The 10,009-nt window shown below is 39.8% G+C and overlaps 1 long non-coding RNA gene across 1 annotated transcript; it reads right to left on the bottom strand.

Moving 5' to 3' along the window:
- Positions 1-5,177: 5,177 nt before the first annotated feature.
- LOC144589329 (uncharacterized) lies at positions 5,178-9,463 on the bottom strand. Its single transcript, XR_013545394.1, has 2 exons — positions 8,563-9,463; positions 5,178-5,331 (listed from the first exon to the last, which is right to left on the bottom strand). It is a non-coding gene; the product is annotated as an uncharacterized LOC144589329 (long non-coding RNA).
- Between the last annotated feature and the right edge of the window lie 546 nt (positions 9,464-10,009).

Genomic DNA, 10,009 nt, shown 5'->3' with positions numbered 1-10,009 from the left:
CTCCTTTAATTTTTTAATACCTTTATATTTATACCTAAATATTTAATATAATTAAACATTTTAAAACATATTTATTTACAAATGTTTCTTGTTCATATTTATTGTAATTAAACATCATTATTTGTGGTTTTTGCCAGTTAATAGTTAATCCTATAATTTCCCAAAATTTTTCTAAATGATTTTAAATTTTATCCATACTTTCTAATGGGTTTTTAATAGTTAATAATGATTAATCGGCAAATAAATTAATCTTAATTGTTTAATTTTTACCTAATCCTTTAATTAATTCATCATTTCTTATTGCATTAGCTAACAGTTCTATACTCATACAAAGCAATATCAGTGAAGGTGGACAGCCTTGTCTTGTATCTCGGCCTAGAAAAATCCTCTCTGTTAAACCATCATTAACCATTACCTCTGAAGTATTATCTGAATATAATTGATCTATAACCACAATAAATCTTCTACCAAATCCTCAACACTTTATAAGCAGCTTTAATGTGGGCCATTCCACACAATCAAAGGCCTTAAATATGTCTAGTGATAAAACAGTTGCCTTTGTTTTTTTCCTTTTTTACCTCATATATAATAATAATGTTCAAAACTTGCCTAGTTAAATTATCTATTTGTCTTCCCTTTATAAAGCCACATTGGCGATACAGAGGTTTAGTTCTTAGCTGCCCATTCCTCCTGAGCAGAAGTGATGTCTCTATCCAATATTGTTAGGAATGGCAGCTGTTTCTTACACAAAACTCTCCAAAACATAAAAGCACTATAAATTTCTTTCAATCCATTCCAGTCTCTCTTGCTCTTTGCTTTATGCCTGGATATCACTGACTGAAAACTTTAAGGTCTAGTTTCATGTGAGAACAGTAACAACCTGTTTATCATTGTAACACAATAATTCATTATTAGAATGTGTTCATTGCTAGCCTTACCCCTCATCAAGTAAACCCATCGGGGAAAATTGCTTAGACTATGGACAGGGTTTGATGGAAAAGGATATGATGGAAGTGGTAACTTCACAGGTTATGGAAGTGGAGAACCTGGTTACATGTAAGAGGTTACATGTAAGAGGAAACAGCCCATCCTTGAAATAAGTCTGGAAAGAAAACAATCATGCTACCTGCCTTATTTCATACCATCTACACAATTGCTTGGCGTCAACTTCAGAGACATGTGTAGGGAAGGAGGCTGGTGGATGGAGGTGTGCCTACTCCTGCCTCATCTGGCTGTATTGAACACTGAGAGCACTTATTGCTATGGTTCAAATTTTTCCTGTTGCTAGTGCTGGAGGATCCACAGAATTCTCTTCCTCCCATTCCCCATGATATTTATTACCTGTATAAAGCCTCTGGAAAAGGTCATTTCAAGCTCTGAAATTCAGTGTCAACAATATTTTGATTCTACCCAACTGTCTGTCTTGAAAATACCGTTCCTGAAGACACATCTCCTCAAACTGGCCTTTCAAGTGAATTGACTACTATGTATGAGAGATTTGTTATATAACTTCTGTTTGGTGATGATTATTTATAAATTTGCTTTTAATAATGTTATTAGCTGCCTTGAGTGTTTTTTTTAAATGGAAAGGCAGAATAGGAATGTAATAAATAAAATAATCAAAAAAAAACCTTAGGTTGCCATTATCCAGGGCAATGAAGCCATGAATTTAGCACCAGAGCCTGAGACAGTGGAAACTAAAGGCACAAAGCAGACAAAATAAGCTTCAAGAAAAATAAGCCAATATTTCAAAGAAGGATGAAGGTAGCTTTTGAAATTATATATGTAAAGGTAACCTGCCCTTTCCCCTGTACAATTCCATGCCTGTGTGAACTTTTGAGGATGGTCCTATGGGCCCTAAATATATATTTGCTATTACTGTATTATTAAACTTCAAACCAGCCTAAAGCTTTTGAAAGGTCACAGCCCTCAAATTAAGGTGGGGGTGGGACACATAGAATTTGACTTACAAGATATACTGGACAGAAGCAGTCCATTGCTGGAACTCACAAGAAAGCTGCTGGAAAAAGAATGTGGTGTACATTCAAATGATCTGAAAGCCCATTGCTGGCAACTCTGGCTTTCTCTTAAAAGGGGGAGGGGGAGTAACAGGTGATTGGAAAAAGCTCGAGATTCTGAATAGCAACTTGCAGATACTGTCAGCAATACTGATCATACAGCCCAGTTGCTGGAGAGGTGTAAGGCAATTTGATATGTCCTTTCATACCAAGATGTCACTAGTGATCAGCCATCTTTAGGCATTTAAAAAAAGAGCTAATTTGAAAGAGTGAGTAAGGAGAGTAGTCTAGCCCAAGCCCTCCCTCAGGTCTGAACCATTTCTTTCTCTGACAGTCCCTCTCTCCAGGAAGATAGCAAAAGACAGAGGGTGAGACTGGAACATTTTCCTGACTCAGGCTTTCAGATTAACCCTTTTCTGATGTCCTGAACAAGGCTAAAGACTATGTGTTACGTAAGCTGTACCACACGTAATAGTGAAGAAAGGTCTGTAGCTTACTGGCAGTGCAGAAAGTTTCCTATCAAATTCCTGACTTTGCCAGGCAACAGCTAGAGATGGAGAAAGTGACTGGCTTTGACTGTAGTTCCAAGAATCTAGGAATCATAATCCAGAAAAAAACTTTTCCCATGTCTGGAAGAACTATTCTGGTTTCTAAACTTTTCATTCACGGCCATTTGAGAAGGAACATTTATTTATTCAAAGAGCTGCAAATTTTTTTATCTCATTATTCTCAAATCAACATCATCCATCCTGTGCATCATTATTTTACATTGATTTTCTCCTTCATTCTTCCTCAGTCTGTCTATGGTAACATTTGCCAATATGTACACCAGCAGATCCCCTTCATGGATTGCTGCCTTGTCGTGGCAAAGGGGCTTGAGTAATTTAGAGAAGCTATGGGCTATGCCATGCAGGGACACCCAAGACGGACAGGTCATAGTGGAGAGTTCTGACTAAACACGATCCACCTGGAGCAGGAACTGGCAAGCCACTCCAGTATCTTTGCCAAGAAAACTCCATGGACAGAAACAAAAGGCTAAAAGATATGACACTGGAAGATGAGCCCCTTAGGTCGGAAGGCATCCAACATGTTACTGAGGAAGAGAAGAGGACAAGTACAAGTAGCTCCAGAGCTAATGAAGTGGTTGGGCCAAAGCCAAAAGGATGCTCAGCTGCGGACGCACCTGGAAGCGAAAGGAAAGTCAGATACTGCAATTAAAAATACTGCATAGGAACCTGGAATGTAAGATCTGTGAACCTTGGTAAGCTGGATGTGGTCAAACAGGAGATGGCAAGAATAAACATTGACATCATGGGTATAAGTGAACTAAAATGGACGGGAATGAACGAATTCAATTCAGATGATTATCATGTCTACTATTGTGGGCAAGAATCCCCTAGAAGAAATGGAGTAGCCCCCCCAGTCAACAAAAGAGTGGGAAAAGCTGTACAGGGTGTAGCGTTCAGCCCTGCCCTCACCTGTCTGTCAAAGCTGAGCAGTGGAAAAGGAGCTAATGAGGGAACGGAATGTGGTGCAAAAGGGGGAGGGGCTGGGATATAAAGGGGTGCATGGTGTATGTGAAGGAGATTCATGAGTCTGTGGGCCTGAGAGCCAGAAAGTCAGTGAGAGTAGGGTTCTCTGTGTTACTGAGTTCAGTGAGTGAGAGAAATTGATTATCAGCTTGTGATTTACTTATTATATATTACTGATCAGATTTAAAGAACTTGATTTAGTGGAGAGAATGCCTGAAGAACTTTGGATAGAGGCTCGTAGCATTGTACAGGAGGCAGCCAGAAAAACCATCCCAAAGAAAAGGAAATGGAAGAAAGCAAAGTGGCTTTCCAATGAGGCCTTACAAATATCACAGAAGACAAGGGGAAAAAATGCAAGGGAGATAGGGAAAGTTACAGAAAATGGAATGCAGACTTCCCAAGAATATCAAGGAGAGACAAGAGGGCCTTCTTAAATGCAGTGCAAAGAAATAGAGGAAAATAATAGAAAGGGAAAAAAACAGATCTGTTCAAGATAATTGGAGATATTAAAGGAACCTTTTGTGTAAAGATGGACATGATAAAGGACAAAAATGGTAGGGACTTTACAGAAGCAGAATACATCAAGAAGAGGTGGCACGACGGGAGGGGGTGGAGCAATAGGCAGCGAGAACAGGGGAATTCCAGAGTTCTGGGAAACCCTGGGCTTTATACTGAGTCAATGAACCCCCCAAGGAGAAGGGAGGGCAGGTTTTCCACAGGAAAGTGGACTTCGAGCTAGTAGGCTGGAAACTGCTGAAGTTTCAGACCTGCAATCTGTTTTTTGGAACAGGTTTTCCCTCCTATCAATGCAAGCTGACTCGTGACGTCGCCATGATGGTGAATAGCTTCCTGGAGAGAGGGTGGTTTTTTTTTTGAAGATTTATTATCTGACTGCATGAACAGTGTCTAAATGAACTGTTTGTTTAGCTACAGCAAGTAATAGACCAGACTTTTTTTTCTTGGAGGCTGATATCAAGAAGACTAATCTCAAAGCGGCACAGAAATTTTGGTTTGCTCTGTATTATTTCGAGATTTTTTTTTTTTACTGAGTCACATCTGGGAGAAAAGAAAAATGAAACTACTTTAAGGTTTTTATCGTGACTTCCCTCTCTCAACCCCTGTCTGCAGACAAGTGTTTTTTTTTTTTTTACAAACTCCTTAAACAATTCAGTCTAAGTGACTCTGCTTGGAGCTGCAAAGGTGGATCATAAATCAAACACTATCTTTGTTTCGGCTGGATTTATGACTGAAGTGGTCTTCATAGGAGCCTGAGTTTGGGCTGGCTAATAAACTATGAAGTGATTTTAGTAATTAGCTTGTTTGACTTTTTGACTTTGGACTGGAAACCCATAATGGAAGATTATTTCAAGAATTGCATTCAGGAATTCTAATAAAATATTATCAATCAAATCAAGGCCCAGATTTCAGAGTTTAAAGCAGAAATTAAGGAGATATTTCATGGATCGTATGTTAAGGGGGAGCACAGGCAGACTGAAGACAAACCAACTGGAAAATCCACCGAAGAACTAGCATCATCAGTTTTACTCAGAAAGCAGCACAAAATGTCAAAAAAGGAGGAAAAGGAGGGGCGGGGGAAAAGTGGGGAAAGTTCATTAAGTTTGTTTCAATGGGAGAGAATGTAAAGGAGGAGGAATGGGCGAAGTCAAGTGGGGAGAAATTTCTGACCAGAGATTTGATAAATATGCATTGCTCCTAATACTTGACATTAATTATATTGGGTCAAAACTAGTAAACCGGAGAGAAAATGGTTTAAAGAGATTCTATAGATGGCACCCCCTTCATGGATTGCTGCCTTGTCGTGGCGAAGGGGCTTGAGTAGCTCAGAGAAGCTATGGGCTATGCCGTGCAGGGACACCCAAGACGGACAGGACATAGTGGAGAGTTCCGACTAAACGCAATCCACCTGGAGTAGGAAATGGCAAGCCACTCCAGTATCTTTGCCAAGAACACCCCATGATCAGAAACAAAAGGCTAAAAGATATGACGCTGGAAGATGGGCCCCTCAGGTCGGAAGGCGTCCAACATGCTACTGAGGAAGAGTGGAGGACAAGTACAAGTAGCTCCAGAGCTAATGAAGTGGTTGGGCCAAAGCCGAAAGGACGCTCAGCTGTGGACGTGCCTGGAAGTGAAAGGAAAGTCCAATGCTGTAAAGAAAAATACTGCATAGGAACCTGGAATGTAAGATCTATGAACGTTGGGAAGCTGGAGGTAGTCAAACAGGAGATGGCAAGAATAAACATCGACATCCTGGGCATCAGCGAACTAAAATGGACAGGAATGGGCGAATTCAGCTCAGATGATTATCATATCTACTATTGTGGGCAAGAATCCCGTAGAAGGAATGGAGTAGCCCTCATAGTCAACAAAAGAGTGGGAAAAGCTGTAATGGGATACAATCTCAAAAATGATAGAATGATGTCAGTACGAATCCAAGGCAGACCATTCAACATCACAATAATCCAAGTTTATGCACCAACCAGCATTGCTGAGGAGACTGAAATTGAACAATTCTATGAAGATTTACAACACCTTCTAGAACTGACACCAAAGAAAGATGTTCTTCTCATTCTAGGGGACTGGAATGCTAAAGTAGGGAGCCAAGAGATAAAAGGAACAACAGGGAAGTTTGGCCTTGGAGTTCAGAACGAAGCAGGACAAAGGCTAATAGAGTTTTGTCAAGAGAATAAGCTGGTCATCACAAACACTCTTTTCCAACAACACAAGAGGCGACTCTATACATGGAAATCACCAGATGGGCAATATCGAAATCAGATTGATTATATTCTCTGCAGCCAAAGATGGAGAAGCTCTATACAGTCAGCAAAAACAAGACCTGGAGCTGACTGCGGTTCTGATCATCAGCTTCTCATAGCAAAATTCAAGCTTAGACTGAAGAGAGTAGGAAAAACCACTGGGCCACTCAGGTATAATCTAAACCAAATCCCTTATGAATACACAGTGGAAGTAAAGAACAGATTTAAGGAACTAGATTTGGTGGACAGAGTGCCTGAAGAACTTTGGATAGAGGCTCGTAACATTGTCCAGGAGGCAGCAACGAAAACCCTCCCAAAGAAAAGGAAATGCAAGAAAGCAAAGTGGCTGTCCAACGAGGCCTTAGAAATAGCAGAGAGGAGAAGGGAAACAAAATGCAAGGGAGATAGGGAAAGTTACAGAAACTTGAATGCAGACTTCCAAAGAATAGCAAGGAGAGACAAGAGGGCCTTCTTAAATGAACAATGCAAAGAAATAGAGGAAGATAACAGAAAAGGAAAGACCAGAGATCTGTTCAGGAAAATTGGAGATATTAGAGGAACATTTTGTGCAAAGATGAACATGATAAAAGACAAAAATGGGAGGGACCTAACAGAAGCAGAAGACGTCAAGAAGAGGTGGCAAGAATACACAGAGGAATTATATCAGAAAGATTTGGATATCCCGGACAACCCAGACAATGTAGTTGCTGACCTTGAGCCAGACATCCTGGAGAGTGAAGTCAAGTGGGCCTTAGAAAGCCTGGCTAACAACAAGGCCAGTGGAGGTGATGGCATCCCAGTTGAACTATTTAAAATCTTGAAAGATGATGCTGTTAAGGTGCTACATTCAATATGCCAGCAAGTTTGGAAAACCCAACAGTGGCCAGAGGATTGGAAAAGATCAGTCTACATCCCAATCCCAAAGAAAGGCAGTGCCAAAGAATGCTCCAACTACCGAACAATTGCACTCATTTCGCACGCTAGCAAGGTTATGCTCAAAATCCTGCAAGGTAGGCTTCAGCAGTATGTGGACCGAGAACTCCCAGAAGTACAAGCTGGATTCCGAAGAGGCAGAGGAACTCGAGACCAAATTGCTAACTTGCGCTGGATTATGGAGAAAGCCAGAGAGTTCCAGAAAAATATCTACTTCTGCTTCATTGACTATGCGAAAGCCTTTGACTGTGTGGACCACAACAAACTATGGCAAGTTCTTAAAGAAATGGGAGTGCCTGACCACTTTATCTGTCTCCTGAGAAACCTATATGTGGGACAGGAAGCAACAGTTAGAACTGGTCATGGAACAACTGAGTGGTTCAAAATTGGGAAAGGAGTACGGCAAGGCTGTATATTGTCCCCCAGCTTATTTAACTTATATGCAGAATACATCATGCGGAAGGCTGGACTGGAAGAAACCCAAGCCGGAATTAAGATTGCCGGAAGAAATATCAACAACCTCCGATATGCAGATGATACCACTCTGATGGCAGAAAGTGAGGAGGAATTAAAGAACCTTGTAATGAGAGTGAAAGAGGAGAGTGCAAAAAATGGTCTGAAACTCAACATCAAAAAAACTAAGATCATGGCCACTGGTCCCATCACCTCCTGGGAAATAGAAGGGGAAGATATGGAGGCAGTGTCAAATTTAATCTTCCTGGGCTCCATGATCACTGCAGATGGAGACAGCAGCCCTGAAATTAAAAGACGCCTTCTTCTTGGGAGGAAAGCGATGACAAATCTTGACAGCATCTTGAAAAGCAGAGACATCACCTTGCCAACAAAAGTCCGAATAGTCAAAGCTATGGTTTTCCCTGTCGTGATGTATGGAAGTGAGAGCTGGACCATAAAGAAAGCAGACCGCCGAAGAATTGATGCCTTTGAATTGTGGTGCTGGAGGAGGCTCTTGAGAATCCCCTGGACTGCAAAGAGAACAAACCTATCAATTCTAAAGGAAATCAACCCTGAGTGCTCACTGGAAGGACAGATCCTGAAGCTGAGGCTCCAGTACTTTGGCCATCTCATGAGAAGAAAAGAGTCCTTGGAAAAAACCTTGATGTTAGGAAGGTGTGATGGCAAGAGGAGAAGGGGACGACCGAGGATGAGATGGCTGGACAGTGTCTGCGAAGCAACCAACATGAACCTGACACAACTCCGGGAGGCAGTAGAAGACAGGAGGGCCTGGCGTGCTCTGGTCCATGGGGTCACGAAGAGTCGGACACGACTAAACGACTAAACACACACACATAGATGGCACTTTAAAACTGGTAAAAAGGAGGCAAGAGGCTAATTTTGGATTTATCACAGGAGCTGATAAGCACAATTAGAAAGAGGGGAAGTTATTTGCCTGATATAACAAGAGAAATCATTGGTTTGAGAGACATATATTTACATGGAAATTTATATGGTTTAATGTACTCATAAGCAACTCTGACCATGTTTGGATTTTAATGGTAGACATACATATTTAATTATGAACTTAGAAAAGTTTATGATGAATATAATTTTAGATGCTATTGCTTTTAAGGCACTTACATAGATATATTAAACATATGTGAACTATAATAGTGATTATGTAGATAAGATCAGACAATATTTTCTTGTTTTTAGAAATGTTGATTTTTGATTATTGAATTGGCCATGTTTGGATTTTAGTGGTAGATAAGTATATTAGATGCAGTCTAGAAGAGCAGGATTAAAATCTAATAAATAAATAAATAAATAAATAAATAAATAAATAAATAAATAAATAAATAAATAAATAAATAAATAAATAAATAAATAAATATTCAACTATGAAAATAGAAATGTTTATGATGATAATCAGATAGATGAAAATGCAGGAGAAAGAAACTATAAAAACTATAAACAGGATGTTAGATATGGAACTAAATATCTGTAATAGGGATATGAAATATGATATGCATAGATATATATTGAAATAGTTTGATTTAGTATGGAAGTGGGGCACAAGGTTTGTTGTAGTCATAATCAGATAATGGATAAGTTTGAATGTGAAATACCTCCCCACCTATATGCTTTGTTTGTTCTATATATATTTGATTATTTTATGTGTTTTTGTTTGTTTTGTATGTATATGTATGTTATTAAAAAGGCAAAAAGAAAAAAAGAAAAAAAGAAAAAGAAGAGGTGGCAAGAATACACAGAGAAATTATACCAGAAAGATCTGGATGTCTCAGACAACCCAGGTAGTGTGGTTGCTGACCTTGAGCCAGACATCCTGGGTAGTCATGTCAAGTGGGCCTTAGAAAGCATGGCAAACAACAAGGCCAGTGGAGGTGATAGCATTGAACTATTGAACTATTTAAAATCTTAAAAGGTGATGCTCTTAAAGTGCTACATTCAATATCCCAGCAAGTTTGGAAAACTCAGCAGTGGAGAGAGGACTGGCAGAGATCAGTCTACATCCCAATCCCAAAACATGCTCCAGCTACCATACAGTTGTACTCATTTCACAAGCTACTACGGTTATGCTCAAAATCCTACAAGGTAGGATTCAGCAGTATGTGGACCGAGAACCCCCAGAAGTACAAGCTGGATTTTGAAGGGACAGAGAAACTAGAGACCAAATTGCTAACATGCACTGGATTATGGAACGAAGGTCTGCATAGTCAAAGCTATGTTTTTTCCAATAATGTTGTACGGAAGTGAGAGCTAGACTATAAAGAAT

Source organism: Pogona vitticeps, chromosome 4 (genome assembly GCF_051106095.1).
Source record: "Pogona vitticeps strain Pit_001003342236 chromosome 4, PviZW2.1, whole genome shotgun sequence".
In the NCBI taxonomy this organism is placed as follows: Eukaryota; Metazoa; Chordata; class Lepidosauria; order Squamata; family Agamidae; genus Pogona; species Pogona vitticeps.
Note: the sequence above shows the minus strand (reverse complement) of the source record. Positions and strands in the feature narration are given on the sequence as shown.